This window comes from Talpa occidentalis, unplaced genomic scaffold (genome assembly GCF_014898055.3).
Source record: "Talpa occidentalis isolate TD23 unplaced genomic scaffold, MPIMG_talOcc4v2.1 talOcc4.2, whole genome shotgun sequence".
Lineage (NCBI taxonomy): Eukaryota > Metazoa > Chordata > Mammalia > Eulipotyphla > Talpidae > Talpa > Talpa occidentalis.
In genome coordinates this window covers 98,300,775-98,319,933 of record NW_023602073.1, presented here as the reverse complement: position 1 = coordinate 98,319,933, position 19,159 = coordinate 98,300,775, and positions in this window count along the sequence as shown.

The following is a 19,159-nucleotide window of genomic DNA, read 5'->3' as shown; positions in this document are numbered from 1 at the left end:
ATAGAGGCATTATTGAAATTGTATGATATGTAGATTAGTCTAAGTCTTCAAGGACAAACACTAATTGCAGAATTTTAGAGGGAATGGAAATTTTATTTATTTTTAATAGTTTAATTTGAAGAAACTTTTAATAAAGAAAGAAGGAAATATTTTCAATTAACTACATGATGAATTTGAGTGGTAAAATTGAGTAGTTCCCTTGTTGCTTTAATAAGTTAGTGAACTTTGTGATTTGTATAATTAAATCCAAAATTATTTTAAAATTGTACAGTTACTTTTTATAACATAGCTAAGATGTGAATCTAAGGTAAATTAATACTGTTTTAATGTGAAGGAAAATGTGAAACAGAAAAATTACTCTAAACCAGAACTGAGGTTAAGCAAAATCTCCTACATAGACTGAAAGCAGTGACTGTTTAATTTATGATATTTAAGATCTAAGTGTAAACTCCCTTGTGATATTAAAATTTTTAAATGCTTCCATTTTATTCTGAGTCTAAAATAAGCAATGAGAAATCCCATGACACTTTATCATATTGATCTTACATAAGAATAATTGTGCTTGTGGTGTAATTATTTAATGAAAATTAGAAGCATGAGTGCAAAGATGTTTTCCTAAAGGGCATGTGGAAAAGTTCATAGCATATTTAAAATAAATATATTTAGTGAATTATATAATTGTTTATTTTTGTACCACTGTGCAGATAACTTAATAATAATAGAACCCAGGTCTATTATTATCCTGAAAAATGCAATTTTGTTCCTAAAGTTATTTTGGTGTTCAGATCTGTGTCCACAGTTTTTAAAATAGGCAAGCCAAGTTTTCTATATCAAATATGGTAATGTTTATATTTATTATTATTTTTATTTGTCAAAAGAGATATTATTCCATTTTCTTGTGAACTGTTTTACCATATTCATAATACTTGCAGGTGTAACTACCAAATTAGAATTTTTGTTTTTTTCCTTCATAAATAGTTTATACAATCCTAGATTTAGAAAAAAATGACATCCTTCACCCCTTATTTGCAAATGAGGCAGTCAACGTTTGGAGATGATAGTCTGATGTGTTCACCTTATATGACTGGTAAATGACAAAGCCAGGCCTAGAAATCTAGAATATTAACACTGCAGCCTCCCACTACATTATCTTTGCTTTCAGAACTAAGGGTCTTATTAAGAAATACCTGTTTCCAAAGTCTTCAATTTCATGTTAATGATTTATATTAAATGCAGGGGTATTATATCTATATACAGACAGGCTTATTAGCCCCTCACCATCCTTCCATTCCTGGTATTGACACACCAGCAAAGGTGATACAATTTCCTGGAAATCTATGCTGGATTTTCATTGTATGAAACTCACCTTCTCTTAAGCTATATTGAGGACTCTGGTGTAGCTTATTATACAAAATTAACCAGTATTGACTAGGTGGGACTGCGTAGAAAAATTGCCTTCTATAAGTGTACAAATTTAAGTGTATGTTTAGGTGGGATGGTGCCTGGATTTTTCCCTTTCAGGGAAAAATATCCTCCTTATTGCTATCCCAAACTTATATTGAAAAAGAATATGAATAGAAGGAAAACCACTTATACTACAGGTTTTTTAGGTGAAAATGCAAAATAACTGACACCTCCAAAAGTAATTTGCATTTTTCAAAGAAGTTAGAAGTATCTGGACTCTGGATGAGGATTTTGTGTAACAGAATCTCTATATAATACTTTTTTTTTTTTTAAAGATTTATTTATTTATTTATTTATTTATTTATTTATTTATTTATTTATTTATTTATACAAGCACTGGGTACAGTCAGAAGCACAGGAGGGTGAGAGAATTCACCAGAGCCAGAGTGGGGAGCAGAAAGGGCAGAGTGACGAAATACACTGCTGAGGGGAGCAGCGGGCATGGCAGGAGAGGTCTGTGCACCATGTGGGACCCTTGCCTGTGGCCAGGGATCCAGCGCTGCAGAGGCTGCGGGCAGCTTCGCAGCCCAGTGCTCAACCGCTGCGCCACCAGGGGAGGCCCTATATAATACTTCTTGAGACACATGCTGAATAAAGCCCTGCCTGGGCCCAGATGGGGTGGGGGAAGCCTCTGTTGTACTCAGAACTCTCCAGACTGCTGTTTTCCTGAGTTCTGGTCAACTGCAACATGGTAGAAGGTAACTTGAAGCATGTTGAAATGTCAATAGTTTTGGAAACAAAGCTACTGAGATACATTCTGATTACCTTCTTTTGTAAAGATTTATTTATTTATTTATTTATTTATTTATTTATTTATACAATAGCTGGGTGCAGGCCAGAGGCATGGGAGGGCGAGAGGATTCACCAGAGACAGAGCAGGGAGCAGAACAGGCAGAAAGACTGAAAGCACTATTTTTTTTTTTTAAGATTTATTTATTTATTTGTACAAGCATTGGTTACAGTCAGAAGTGCAGGAGGGTGAGAGAATTCACCAGAGCCAGAGTGGGGAACAGAACAGGCAGACTGATGAAATACACTGCTGAGGGGAGCAGCGGGCGGCAGGAGAGAGAGGTCTGCATGCCATGTGGGAATCTTCCTGGCCAGCCGGGAATTGAACCTGTGCTGCAGAGGCTGCGGACAGCTTCACAGCGCTGTGCTCAACCCACTGTGCCACTGGGGAGGCCTGATTCCAATTACTTTTTAACTTTTTTTTGTTGTTTTTTAGCTAAGACTAAAATCTGTACTTTTGGAAGGCAGATATGTCACAACTCTACCACCAAACCTAAAATCTATACTTTTTGAAAGATTTGACTTTGGGTGAATTTGGGGGTTAGTGTTTAGCTGTGCTTTCTCATATAAATTTTAACTCTTTCAGAATGGAGAAAATTAAGTGCATTAGCTTGACAGATAATCTGAAGTATTTCATATGGATTTGACATTGGGAAGCATTATTAGAACTCCTTTATAAAGTTTCATGTAATTCTTTTTTTTTTTTTAGAAAGTTTAATGTAATTCTTGACATTTCAAGTGTTTGGAAGTGGGATGAAGAAAATATATATATATATATATATATATATATATATATATATATATATATATATTTATGGATTGTCTCCTAATCATCTCCTTTTTTAGATGAAAACATTATGGAGGATATACTTTCTCAGGAAAATTTCAGTGTTAAATATGGAGTCTCTGGATGCTAGAAGAATCAATATTTGAAATTACAATTCTTTTATGTGGGTTCTAGAAAAGGAGTTGGTAATCTATTTTAATATGAACTTTTATAACATTTAACAGCTGAAAGATAACAAAAATATGGTTTTAAATTATGGACTCCAGAAATGACTATGAGTTCTCCATAGGTTATATTACCTCTACTGTAAGAATGAAGGATATTAGATGGAAGAATATGGAAAAAATGAAAAAATCAAATGGAAAAAAATCAAAAAGAAAATAAAGGATGTATCTTCTGTCTTTCTTGAAATATTAATTGTATAGTTACCTGTTCCATTAAACTCCATTACCAATACACAATGGCTTTATATTCTATTTATAATACAAGCAAATACAATGACAAGAATATTTCTGTAAAGAAATATAGAGATGTTTGAGTATTTTTATGTTAAAATGACTTAGGTAAAGAACCTTTGCCCTGTTTGGGGGAAGATGTAAAATTTCTGAGAGTGGTAGAGATTTCCTTGTATCGTGTATTAGAGATGACCTAGGGAAGCTTTCTCTGGAGTAAGTTTCTGGATCCATAATCTCTTTATCCCACATGTTTGGTTGAACATTGGATAAAAGACCCAGTAGAGAAAATAAATACATATAAAAAGAAACTGCAGATACTTTAGGGTCACATATTTAAAGGAATAAAATATACTTTCATAGAATAAATGGGAAAATGATTGTTATTAATGAAGAAAAATAGCAAGAAAAATCCCCTTCACCTTTTGTTGAATTAAACATTGATGTTTATCAAAGACATTTTTTGTATACTCTAAAATAGGTTGTCTTATAAAAAAAAAAAAACTAAGTGACAGATTAGTGAAATAAGAATATGTGCACACACATACAAAGGAACACTACCAAATTAAAAAAACATGAAATCTTGCCATGTGTGACAATATGCATGGAACTAGAGGGGATCATGCTAAGCAAAAGAGAAAGACAGGGCCTCCCTGGTGGTGCAGGGGTTAAAGACAGCACTATCAAGCTATTGTCAGCCTCTGAAGCATGAGTTGGATCCCTGGCGAATCAGGAAGCAACCTACATAGCACAGCAGACCTCTCCTGACTTGCCTGCTGCTCCCCTCAGCAGTGTATTTCAGTAGATCTTCCTGTTTTTCTCCCCACTCTCCCTGGTGAATCCTCTCACCACCCATGCCTCTGGCTTATACCCCAGTTCTTGTACGCATAAATAAATCAATCTTTAAAAAAAAAAAAAAGACAGGGCCTCCCCTGGTGGCACAGCGGCTAAGTGTTGGGCTACAAAGCTGCCGGCAGCCTCTGCAGCGCCGGTTCCATCCCCGGCCGCCAGCGAGGGTCCTACATGGTGCGACAGACCTCTCCTGTGGTGCCCGCTGCTCCCCTCAGCAGTGTATTTCATCACTCTGCCTGTTCTGTTCCCTGCTCTGGCTCTAGTGAATTCTCTCACCCTCCTGCACTTCTGACTGTACCCAGTGCTTGAATAAATAAATCTTTAAAAAAAAAAGGGAGGGGGGCTTAAAAAAAAAAAAAAGACAAATAAGGATGACTTCACTCACGTGTGGAATATGCAGAAACTAAATGGAGGAACAGATAAAACAAAACCCAAAAGCCCTCAAAATCTGACTGCAGAAGCAGAACTGAGGATACCAGAAGGGGAGAGTAGGTGGTCGAGGGCATCCAATGGATTGTGGTGGAAGTAAAGGGTATGGTGTGGTAACAGATCTGAAGCTGTTTGAACATATACTTCTGAATCATATACAGTGTTGTATACCAATGTTGTTGCAATAAAATTAATGAAATTAAAATAAAATAAATCACTTCATTTATTTCTACCCAACAGTCATTAATTGTCATGCGGCCTTTGCCAAGATGTACAGATAGTAGCAATGATCATAATGCACCCCAGAGGTATTGATCCCTTAGCATGTTCTAAGCATGTGGCTCAGGGTTCGCTGTCATGCTTTATTTAGAACTACAACCAGTGTTTAGTCCTAGGATCAATTTATTTTATAGGTAGATAATTGATTTAATATAAGCAGAATTTCCTCACTTTTCAGAAGTGACAGCATTTTTAATGCTAAATAAAGTGTAATATTGGGCCTCTCTGGTGGCACAAGGGGTTAAGTCTCAGCACTGCCAAGCTATCGCCAGCCACTGCAGCATGAGTTAGATCCCCAGCCAGGGAGCTAATCCACATGGTGCAGCAGACCTCTCCTGTCTCACCACACTGCTCCCCTCAGCAGTGTATTTTAGTAGATCTTCCTGTTCTGCTCCCCACTCTGTCTTTGGGGAACCTCACCCTCACACCTCTGGCCTACACCCTAGCTCTTGTATACATAAATAAGTAAAATTTTAAAAATCTTAAAAAAAAGAAATTGTAATAGTGTAATGAAATTCCATGATTCTGTGATCAGGATCTGATTTTGAACTGAAAGTCCATTATAACTTGAGCACAGGGGCCTTTCTAGTGGCCTAGGGCTTAAGTCTCAGTGCTATCATCGTGACAGCCTAAGTTTGATCTCCAGCCAGGGAGTTAACCCACATGGCGCAGCAGACCTCTCCTGTCTTGCCTGCTGCTCCCTTCAGCAGTGTATTTCAGTAGATCTGCCTGTTCTGCTCCCCACTCTGTCTCTGGTGAAAGTCTCACCCACCCCCGCACCTCTGGTTAAAAGCCCAGTTCTTCTACACAAAAATAAATAAATGAATACATAAATAAATAATCTTAAAAAACAAATCTAAAAAAAAAGAACATGAGTGCATTTATTTTACATATTTGAACCTTAGTTCTTTATCTGTAATAGATTTGTGCACATTTCCTATGTCACTTCGTTTTTTTTTTTTTTTTTTTTAAGATTTATTCATTTATACAAGCACTGGGTACAGTCAGAAGTGCAGGAGGGTGAGAGAATTCACCAGAGCCAGAGCGGGGGACAGAACAGGCAGACTTGATGAAATACACTGCTGAGGGGAGCAGCGGGTGCATCAGGAGAGGACTGTCGCACCATGTGGGACCTTCACCGGGCCGGGATTGAACTGGCGCTGCAGAGGCTGCGGGCAGCTTCGCAGCCCAGTGCTCAACCGCTGCGCCACCAGGGAGACCCGTTGTCCTATGTCACTTCTAACCAGATTGTTTCAATACATTCGTTAAAGGTAACTGGAGATGCTGAGATGACATTTTAAGATATAATAACATTAAAAAGGATAAAACATTTCATCATGGTCATAATTATTTTATTTAATAATTTTGTGTATTGTATTTGTATATTAAATACAATACAACGCAAAATACATAAATACATAAATTACAAAGTTTGCATATATAGAACTGCAAATTGTAGATTGAGTTCTTTGTAATGAAGCATAATGACATGTTATAGCTAATGAATAATTACTATCAAGACTGCAGAGTCAGTGGTAAATTCAACATTCTAAAAACGACTTGGATTAACTTGGATAATAAGGTTACTATGCAATTAAAATCTTGTTTTGGGCTTCATAAATCTTGTTATATCCCTAACTTATGTAGTGAAAATTTGTGTTAGGCTGTGAAGGTTAGAGTTAAATCTTTTTTAATGTATTCTGCTACAAAATCAAAACATCTCAATTTTGTCTTTCTTTATGTATTTATCTGTTCTTAGCATACAAGTTTAGCAACACTTTTAATTTACAGACCTCTTTGAGAAACCACAAGTTTTCTTAATGAATTTATAGATTTTCTTTCTCAACTCTCTCTGGAATCACATAGCCTATTAATCTTAGGTGATTTTAGTATCCATATTGACAGCATTGAAGATGGGTTTGGTGTAAATGTTATTTCCTTTTTAATTCTCTTGGCTTCCCTTAGCCCATCTCTCAAATGACTCTATCATGGGAGTTACCAACCATTTCCAACAACACCATAGACTCACATTTTCTGATTATTATTTGCAAGTAAGTCTCTACCCAGACTATGCTCTCTCCCATAGTTGTAGGCATTTGATTTATCCTTGCAAATTTATGTATGGTTATTTCTTTATCCCCAAATATCTAATATTCAATCAATTTCAAAATAATCCACCTCCCCTACTGACTTTTCACTCTGAAAAATTTATTAGTTTCCTATGAAGTCACTCTTGACTTGTCAATAGTTCCATTGTGTATTCTAAACAGAACGTAGTATTTTTCAAGTACTCCTTACTATGGATAAAAGAAGTCAAGTCATTTTGACTCTTTATGTAACTAAGTACTTTAAATTTGCCTGTTCTTTTTCCTACCCCGGCAAAATAGTGAATATATTTTATTGGAAGACATTGCACAATTACAAATTTGCCATTTCAACATCTAATAGAAAAATAGTGATGTGCTAAATGTTTATTTACCGTTTAATGTATCCTACAGTTGTCAGGAGAAATTAGAACATGTTAAATTAATTTTTGTTGCAATGTACTTGTTTCTACATAAGAAAGATCTCTCTCATTAAGCTAGGGGTGAGTATGTGTTCCTGCATGCAATTATGGGCTCATAAGTTTGAAGAATTTTTAGTGATTTCTTTCCATGTCAACAATATAAGACATCTAGATGAATGAATACATAATTTGTTAGGTGACTAACACTCATTTTTAAGAAAAAAAACTTTTACTATTGATGTGAGTTAATCAATAGGGTAGAATACTAATTCTGTCTTTAAATTACTTGGGGAACAATAGTTGTTAATCAATATCAAGTTAGTATCATTTCCCTGTTCTAAAGTTCCTTAATTAACATTTTCAACCATCATTTTCCCTTCTCTACTTTACCTATATTATTTTAAGTCTTTTCCTAAGAGATAGGGAAAAAAAAGATCCTATGTTACATTCCTTTATCCATTTGTAAATATTGCAAGTGGAAAATTTAGGATTTTCAGTTTCTAAGCTTACTTTTCCTACCAGTGCAATTTCCAATGTACTTTTTTTTTCAAAGTTATATTTATTGAGGTAATACTGATTTACATCACAGTATATGTTTTAGGTATATATGGGTTTATAACTCTACAAATGTATATTATGTCACCACAGAAACCAGCATGGCTCTTGTAATCCTCCAATGTATTAATGCTATTGAAACACTTGGTTTTTATTTGATATGAAGTATTAGATCATTTATATAAATTTGAATAATGTGATAATACTTTCTATTTATATAGACTCATTTCCCCTCTAGACTGCAGAATGAATTCCTAATGTTTTCTCATTTATACTTACAACATCTCATTGAATTTAGGGACTAATATTTATTATCTCTATTGATTAGAAAATGCAATACTTAATATTACAAATCTTGTATACAGAAGCAAAATGACTAACTCTGCATAGGCAGGTCTCCAGGATAAAATTCAGGTATTTCAGTGACGACAGTTAACTGAGAATATAAAATATGTGTGTGAGAGTTCTCTAGAGAAACACAATATAATCTTTCCTTGCTCTGATGTATGTATATATATGTATATATATATATGTATATATATACAAAATTTATGAATATGTTGAATTTGTCCATCTGTAATAATTTAATTCATAAATGAAAACATATATATATATATATGCATATGTGAGAGAGAGAGAGAGAGAGAGAGAGAGAGAGAGAGAGAGAGAAAGTATTTGAAGCAATTGGTTCAACTAATTATGAGAACTGGCAAGACCAAAATCTGTAGGGCACTTCAAAGGCTAGAAATTCAGGTAAGAGTTGATGTTGCAGTCCTGACACTGGATTCTGTAGAGCAAGAGTCTGAAAAACTTGAACAAGGATTCTATGGTTCAGTCTTGGGGAAAAAATTTGGGATTGTTTTCCTATATCCAAGTCAAGTTGATACAGAAAATAAACCCATAATCAGGTAAGTTATAGGTTAATTATAAAATAAAGATTATCTCCCAAATCTGGTAACATTTTTGATATATTCAGAAGGTCTATATGATTAATTAAACAAACTTTACAATGTCTAAAGTAATATGTATCTTTACAATTATGTTGTAGTACTATGGATTTATGGTAAAAATGCAAGTGTATTTGTGAATTCCTAATACACACAGTACATATGATTATCATTTTTTCGGTCCTTGTCACTTATCATGTGATTTTTCATTACCAAATATTGTGCATAGGAGAAATCATAGCTAGCACAATGGATGAAATCCTACATTCTTGGGCCTTGCTGTCTGGCATTTAATTTCATAGTAATCATTTAGTTAACTGTATCTTTGACTCACTCCTAGAAAGTTTTTTGAAAACTAGTCATATTCAAGCTACCAAGTTACCAATGTGTTTGTGTATGAACAATGAGAATATTTTAAATGTTTTAGTTGTATTTTTTAAAGATTTCTTTTTTAAATTTATTTATGCATACAAGAATTGGCCTATTTAGGCCAGAGGTGTGGGGTGGGTGAGAGTATTCACCAGAGATAGTGGGGAGCAGAACAGGCAGATGTACTAAAATACACTGCTGAGGGGAGCAGTGGGAGAGACAGGAGAGGTCTGCTGCACCGTGTGGGTTGCTCCCTGGTCAGGTATCTAACTTAAGTTGCAGTGGCTGGCGATAGCCTGATAGTGCTGAGACTTAACCCCTTGTGCCTCCAAGGAGGACCTTTTAATTGTATTTTTAAAACCTTGCACTGAGAAGGAAATGGATGTGCTTACCAAAAATGTAGAACTTGTGTATCATAGTTGTGGCTTTCTTTAATCTTCAGATTCCTTTCAATAGCAAATGCCTTAACCAAGGAAAATTACAGACAGAGCATCCTTCCTGATATATATTTGTATATATCTTCTGTGTCTGAACTCTTAAGTTAATTTGTTTCTTGGGTTGCACTATGAGTCTTGCTGGTTTACTGCTCATATGCCTAGGCTGCTTCTGCATTCTATGGGGCTGATTGTTACCCTGACCACAAAAAATAGACTTGATTGCTACTGTTTCATCTGCTGTCCTTACTCTGTCTTCCCCAAGCTTCTGTTTGCTTCTGAGCGAAAGTGTTTTGTGTTGAGTTCTTCCTATGCACTTCCCACTTCCTCTGCTTTGACTGACTGTTTCAAGTCTGCACTTCTCCCAATAGAGCTGGGTAAGGTTTCAGTGTTTGGAATCAGAATCTCAGCACCTAGTCATTCATAGACTCGTGAATCTCTGAGTTTGCATTTTCTTTTCTGAATACATAGCTTACATTGAGTGGTCCAGCTTCTAGTTTAGTGGGCAGAAATAAAAGCCTTATTTATCATTACATTTTCCAGAATAACCCAGCTCTGCAGAGGATAAGGTAGGTAGTAATTTGGACAGGTTACCGTGCATCTCAGCAATTGCCTCTGTGTTTTAGGCCGAAATAGAGGCTTCAGGTGGAAAACATCATTATGAACAAGAATACCCCACACCAAGACTAACAGTGGATTATTTTGTGTAGTCTTTCACTGCTATCTTTTCTAGACTTCACTACGATCACACTTCCGTCAGGAAAGACATAGCATACATAACTGATAGTGCTGTTGGTAAAGCCTGCTTTGTGTGACTAGCACATGTCCGAAAGCCAAACACAGATGTCAAGGTTTTGTAGCAGGGAAAGACGTCACTATCTGGAAGGTACTGTCTAGGGTGGGGGAAGGCAACCCTCAAATTCCCCAGTCCAGTTTGAGCAGATATCAGTGTTTTTATAGGAAGATTTACACACAAACAAGCAAGGAAGCTGTGGCAGTCTTTTGGGGAGGGTGGTGGTGCCAGTTCTGGTATTTCAGGGACATGGAGTCAGTGCTTGTTTATTGTGGATTTTAGACATACAGAAGCCAGGACCACGTACTAAGGGGCCTGGCTTTAATCATCTGTGTAAAGGCTTGCTATAATGGCTGCTGTTTTCCTGAAGAACTATTAGTCTTTATCTCACAGCTATGCAGTCTTTGGTCTGCAAACAGAGAGGCAAGTTAGAGTATATCCAGAGGATTCCAATTGTCTGGGGCCAGTTAGGTTGTACAGATTTATACAGTATGAGCTTGGTTAATATTGGGACCTGGTTTCTTAGAGGTGGAATCCTGATTCTGGTCATATCAAATAGTTCTCTAAACACCTTCTGTGTGAGTGTGTGTGTGTGTGTGTGTGTGTGTGTGTTTACTGCCTTGTGTAATCAAGGGAACAGGCTTCCAACTAATGGTGGGACAAAATAGAGTAACCAGTAATCTATTTTGTTTAACATCATCAATTATGTAGAAGTCAAATTCACAATAAAAACTACAATGCTATACAACATCTCACCCCCAATAGAATAGCCATAATCAACAAAAGGAAGGTGTGAAAAATTGGAACCTTCATACAGTCGTGTTGAGAAGGTAAAATGGTGTGGCTGCTTTGGAAAATCGTCTCGCCATCCCTTAAAAGTGTTAAGTAGAGTTGCCACATGATTTGACAACTCTGATCAGAGGTACATACCCAAGAGAAATGTGGACATGTGTCCACAAGAAAACATGTGTATGCAAACATGCATGACAGCATCATTGATAATGACCCATAATAAAAGCAATCCATATGTTCACTGACTCAAATATAAAGGCAAGTAAAATGGGAAAAATAACAAAATTCTAAATTAATCAGGCTAAAAATTCTTATGCACAGTGAAGGAAACTATCATAAAAATTAGAAGACGCTGTTCTGAATGGGAGAAAATAACTGTATACCATACAAAATATCCGAGATCTACAAGGAATTCATACTACTCAACAATAACTCAATCCAATAAAAAATGGACATAAGTGCTTAAATAAACACTCTCCAAAGAGGCTATATAAATGGTCATCAGGCACATAAAAAAAACGCTTATCATCACTTATCATGAGAGAAATGCAAATAAAAACCATGATAAACATTACCATAGATCTTTGAAAACGATCTATATCAAAAAGAACAGAAACAAGAAGTGTTGGCAAAGTTGAGGAGAAAAAAGAACTCTTATACTCTGTTGGTGTACAAATGTAGACTTGTCAGATTCTATTGAAAACATGAAGGTTTCTTAAGACATTCAAAATGGATCTATGATATGATCTGCAATTCCACAGCTAGGTATCTATCAGAAGATTGCAAAAATACTAATTTGAAGGGTATATACAGTGTTATGTTCAATGCAGTACTATTTACATTATTAGTTTTGGAAACAACCTAAGTGCCTAAGGATAAATGAGTAAATTTAAAAGTAAAATAACAAAGTTAAACCAAAATAAACCGTTGAAATTTGGCTGCAGCAGTGAGGTTAGCAGAAGGAGGGGTGGTTGTGATAAAGGGTGGGAGAGGTCCAGTGCATTTGGTGGAGAATTATGTGATGGCCATTATATGTAACATAGAGGTACAAACCTATACCCCTAAAACATAAACAGTGTTGTAAACTAGCTTTGGGGGGTGAAAGGATTCACCAGAGACAGAATGGGGAACAGAACAGGCGGATTGACTGAGGAGAGCAGCAGGAGAGAGAGGGGAGGTCTGCTGCTCTGTGGGTAGCTCCGTGGCTGCTTATAGCTTCTTAGTGCTGTGCCTAACCCCTTGCACCACCACGGAGGCCCCTGTTGGCACTCTTGAATCTCCATGAATCCATTGTTTTTATCATAGTAGTCAAAACACTCCTGTACATCAATTGTTTATAAATGCTACCATGACTTTACACTACACTTAGATCTAGCCATTGTTTAAATCATCTCATCCCACTCTTGTCCTTTCTTTGTTCCAGCCTCTGAATTTCATCTATTATTCAAACGCACTGTAATCATTTCCGTTTCAGGGATTTTTTTTTCCTGTCTGGAATGCTCATCTCATATTCCCATGTCTATTTTTATTGAGAAGTCATCTTACGTGCTCTTACTTTGGAGACTGCTCTCTGTCACTCTTTCACTACCCATTTTTTTTGCCATAATAATCTGTTTTATTTGTTCATAGCATATATCACTATTTGAGATTTTTGTTTATATGATTATTGCATTTTTTTACCTGATTGGAACTATAACAACAGAAATACGTTTTCATATGTATTCCTTTCATACATTTTCCTTTTCTTATTCCCAACATCAAGGATATTTGGAATACAGTGAGAGTTCAAAAAATATTTTTTGAAGAATTCAATGAAAAATAATACCAGATAAATTAATAAATATACAAGTTTGTTTCATTGTAAAATATTTATTCATTTTTTTGTAGTTGATATTATTTATTTTGATTTCCTAAGTAAGACTGGGAAGAATATGTTCCTAAGACTTATCCAATTAAACCTAGTAGACTGGCACCAAGCTAATTCATTGAACCACATCCTTTTCAGTTTGTATTGTAACGTTTTTGAAGCAGCTAAAAGCCAGAGCATGATAGCATTTTAATCCATAAAACAAAGTTAAGCAGAAGTAAAGTTTAAATCCCTTAGATTATATCCAGAACACGTTCTACAAATAGTGATAAACTTTATCTTGTGATAATGATTTGACATTAGGATTATTCCTTACTACTTTTATCATTTGAGTTTTCTTTTTCTCAATTATAATAGTAAGATTGACAAAAATATTTTAAGGTAGTTCTCAGAAAGACAGAAGGTAACTATTAATTGTAACATTGCTGAAATGTTAGCTGCGACATTTGAGTTGGCCAGGCAAGTGTCTATTCACTGAAGATGTTAAATCTAACTGGGGTGACTGGTTGAGCACCTTCTTAAGCAAATAATGGATTCCTGGCAGCTCTTCTGCAGGTGTTCTGACACTTACCAGACCATCTGGCCAGCACTGGCTGCCTTTCAGGTCATCATCAGCACCATCACAGATGCTGCTGAGCATTGATGAAGTGTGCATTGTGAGGAAGGCATTGTGCTGGTAATATTTCCAGGGGAAAATATTCAGTCTGCAGAAGCAAATCTTCAATGACTTCTTAAGCCAATAATCAAACAACCAGTTATGGTAAGATTAAATTCTGGACTGGGTAAATAAGAAATTCCAAAGCTAATAATGTAGAAAAGTGTGTTAAAAAAAAGCAAAAACTCTCAAAAATCTACAACCAGAGAAAAATCATCCTTGCCAATATGGACCTATCTCCATCTATGCATAATTTTACATAAATATCACCTGTATATGCATACTGATTTTTTTATATTTAACAGTACATTCAGTTTTCAGACCAAAAAATAAAAGTATACACTCCTCTATGCCCAGGAATAATATAGTTAAATATTCTCAGACTATCCCATATACAACCTATAAATAACATTTAACTACCTCTCCATTTAAAATCAATAACAATTCAACTTATAATAAATGTGTGAATTCAACTTATAATATAATAAATGTATGAATATTTTTCTTTATCCAATTTTTAAAATTTTAACATTTTGTTTAACCCAGTATATCAAAAATATAATTTCTCCAATATACAAAATTGAGATCTTTTACACTCTCTTTTTTGTTACAACTTCAAAATGCTGGTGTGTTTTTATACAGATAGTGCACCATAATTTGAACTAGTCACATTTCAAGGACTCAATAGCCACATGAAACTGAGTTATTTGGAAAGTGATTGACCTGTACGTTTTCATTGTCTGGCATATCTATTCACTGACAAAAGTGAATGTGTGCTGCTCCCCAAACTATATTCAATCATTTAGATCAAGATTTATCATTTAGATTTAGATCAAAACAACAATTAACAAAGTGAAACAAATACTATGTCTGCTCCCAGATAAACGGCAACAAAAATGGTTGACCTGGGGACCTCAATTCAAGCATTCATTCATTTATACATAAAACTAACAGTGAATATACAGCCTTCTTTTTATTAGTAGCTCTTATCACAATTACTAATTTTCTGTAATTTGTTGCTTATATTGTATGTGTATCAGTCTGTTTCTCGGTGAAGTTCCATGAGGAAAGGGACTACATCCATCTTGTCTACTATAAATATTCTTTTTAAAAAAGATTTATTTATTGGGCCTCCCCGGTGGTGCAGCGGTTGAGTGCTGGGTTGCGAAGCTGCCCGCAGCCTCTGCAACACCAGTTCGATCCCCGGTCACCGGGTGAGGGTCCCACATGGCGCGCAGATTTCTCCTGCCGCCCACTGCTCCCCTCAGCAGTGTACTTCTTCAGTCTGCCTGCTCTGCTCTCCCCTCTGGCTCTGGTGAATTTTCTCACTCTCCCGTGCTTCTGACTGTAGCGAGTGCTTGTATAAATAAATAAATTTATTTATAAATCTTTTAAAGATTTATTTATGCATACAATTACTGGGGTACAGCCAAGAGGTGTGGGGGAGTGAGAGGATTTACCAGAGACAAAGTGGGGAGAACAGGCAGATCTACTGAAATACACTGCTGAGGGGAGCTGAGGGGAGCAGCGGGTGAGACAGGAGAAGTCTACTGCACCATGTGGGTTGCTCCCTGGCCACCCAGGGATCGAACTGTTGCTGCAGAGGCTGCTGATAGCTTCATAGTGCTGTGCTTAACCCCTTGCCCCACGAGGGAGGCCCTACTATAAATATTCTTAACCCTTAGATAAATGTGTTACACAGGTAGATGAGCAAATGCATGTTAAATGAATGAATATAGCCTCACACTGATTATCAGCATGAACCCACTTGTTTTCCAGTTAGTTAATACACATTTCTCAGTAAACAGCTGTTTTTTCTTCAGAACAACTTCTAGTAGCCTAACCCTATTATTAAAAAGTAATTGGGAGGGCCTCTCTGGTGCTGGGTTGCAAAGCTGCCCACAGCCTCTGCAGCGCCGGTTCGATCCCCGGCTGCTCCCCGGCCACCAGAGTAGGGTCCCACATGGTGCGCAGATCTCTCCTGCCGCCCGCTGCTCCCCTCAGCAGTGTACTTCAGTCCTTCTGCTTGCTCTGCTCCCCGCTCTGGCTCTGGTGAATTCTCTCACCCTCCCGCACTTCTGACTGTACCCAGTGCATGTGTAAATAAATAAACAAATCTTTAAAAAAAAAAAAGTAATTTTTTTTTTTTTAATTTTCTACTGTCAGAATTACATTTATCCTGTCTTCATCAGAGTTTCTTCCTCAAACTCACATCAATAGCAGAATGGTTGAAGCACAAATGAACAATTATAAGAGACTAGCCCCTTCCATAAATCTCTTTAAACTTAAAAAAAGAAAAAAAGAAAAGACTACCCATGCACCTATAAGGAAAAAAATAGTGACTGTCATGCCCGGCCACACAGTAGTGATGTAGTTCTTAAGAGATCTGGAGACTTTACTTATTTTTTAAAGATTTATTTATTTACGCATACAAGAGCCAGGGTGCAAGTCATAGATGCAGGGCAGGAGTGTGTGAGAGGATTTACCAGAGACAGAGTGGGGAGCAGAACAGGCAGGTCTACTGAAATACACTGCTGAGGGTAGCAGCAGGCGGGACAGGAGAGGTCTGCTGTGCCAGGTGGGTCAGCTCCTTGGCTGGGATCAAACTCTTGCTTGCAATGGCTGCTAAAAGCTTCATCATAACACCTTTTGCCAGCAGGGTGGCCCCGATCTGGAGACTTTAGATGCTCCTTTGGAAAGCCATTCTAATTTAAACAATAGAAAAACTGTAGTAGAGATGCCAAAGAAAAACCCAAAACAAGTAAATGCCTTGATTTAAAAAATGGAGATAAAATGGTATATAGGGCCTTCCCTAGTGGCGCAGCGGTTGAGCGTTGGGCTGTGAGGCTGCCTGCAGCCGGCCGCTGGCTGCCACTGTCAAGGGTCCCACAAAAAAAACAAACAAACAAAAAAAAAACCAACAAATAAAATGGTATATAATATGGTGACTAGCAGTGAAATCTAGTTAAAATAAAATCCCAACTCTAACTCATTCACTAATGATTTAATGTTATTTTTCTAGTCTTGAGGTTATAAAGTAATTTTATTTAGAAATTTATTGCAGTAATTTTATTTAAAAAATAAAATTCAAAATTAAAATAAAAATTAAAATAAAATAAAATAAAAAATAAAATAAAATAATTCAAAAATTTATTTATTGAAGTAATTTTTATTTAGAATGCAAAAACTGGGAGAAAACAAAAGTCAAGAATTGAGAGCATCTCTGAATTTTTTATTTTGTATATAACAAAATAGTACTTCAATGATATTAGTATTGCCAAATTATCAGTTTTGTAATTCTGGCATTGAAAATATCAACTCCTAATCAAATGTTTCCTCTTTGCAAACTGGCTGTAAATAAAAAATATATATTTCCTATTATTCAAAACGTTTGTCTATTGGGTGTCAATCTTTTACGCTCCTAATCATATTTATTTATTTATTTTATTATTTTTTTAAAGATTTATTTATTTATACACACACTGGGTACAGTCAGAAGCATGGGAGGTGAGAGAATTCACCAGAAGCAGAGCAGGGAGCAGAGTAGGCAGAAGGATCGAGGTACACTGCTGAGGGGAGCAGCGGGCGGTAGGAGAGATCTGTGCGCCATGTGCGATCCTCATCGGCGGCCGGGACCGAACCGGTGCTGCAGAGGCTGCGGGTAGCTTCGCAGCCCAGCGCTCAACTGCTGTGCTACCGGGGAGGCCCTCCTAATCATATTTAAAATGCAGTAAATGGGCCCTCCCCAGTGGCGCAGCGGTTGAGCGCTGGGTTGCGAAGCTACCCGCGGCTTCTGCGGAGCTGGTTCGATCCCCGGCTGCTCCCCGGCCAACAAACAAACAAATAAAACATGCCTTTATTAAATAAATAAATAAATAAAATGCAGTAAATGTACTAAAGAAATTGTTTGCCCTTTTCTTTTCAGATGAGTGCTGAAAAAGTGAGGTAAATTCAGCCTTTTCGCTGTGCTGCCTTTTCCTTTTATGGTCATTTTGATACCACTGGAATCACTCCTTGGAAAACAGAATCCTGATCTTGATTATCTAGTTGCCTCTTCTTTTTTTTTTTAAAGATTTATTTATTATGCATACAAGAGCTGGTACAGAGTTGGCGGGCCAGGTGAGAGGATTCACCAGAGACAGAGTGGGGAACAGAACAGGCGGACTGACTGAAGTACACTGCTGAAGGAGCAGCGGGCAAGATAGGAGAGGGCTGCTGTGCCATGTGGGTAGCTCCCTGGCTGGCCAGGGATCAAACTCGGTGTGCAGAGACTGCAGACAATCTCACAGGCTGTGTCTTAACCCTATGTCACCAGGGAGGCCTGGTGCCTTTTCTTCTTTTTACTTTGTTAACTCTTCCTCCCAGAGGTCATTCACATTGCTAGTAATTTGCAGGACGATCTCTTTCTTCATGATGCTGGTTGTAAAATCTGCCAGCTTTGTGGTACCAGCTTCCATTTCTTAGGGTTCTTTGTCTTCTTTTTCTTTTTTAGATCTTTGCAACAGCTCCCACATGGCTAGTTTCTGTTACTTATTCAGAAACTGCAGAACACTTAGATTATAAAATATTGTTATTCAGCAGTCACCCTGGTGGCACAGGGGTTAAAGTCTTAGCACTATCAAGCTATCACCAGTCACTGCAGCACGAGTTCAATCCCCAGCCAGGGAGGTGACCCGCATGGCGCAGCAGACCTCTCCTGTCTCCCGCTGCTCCTCTCAGCAGTGTATTTTGTAGATCTGCCTGTTCTGTCTGCTCCCACTCTGACTCTGGTGAATCCTCTCACCCCCTGCACTTCTGTCCTACACCCTAGTTCTTGTATGTATAAATAAATAAAATAAATCTAAAAAATATTGTTACTTTTTTTTCCCCAAATAGAATACTCCAGCAGCATCTGAGTACAAGCTATATATTTCCTTCTTGTTCATCACCTAAATTTACCTCCAGGATTTGCCACTGGCCATCAGGCATCTGCTTAGGGACAGGGACAGAGGCCTTGAAACACCTATGTACTGAACAACCAATGTGGCTGGAAGACACTTTATTAACTGTATCCTTAAACTTTTGCCCTAATTCAGAGGTCATAATAACAAAATCGGCTTCAATGTTAAGATGTTGTGTCCTTGATCACCATAAACATCTCCAGATTCACCTCTTACTTTGATGTTTTATCATATGCAATGCAGAACCCT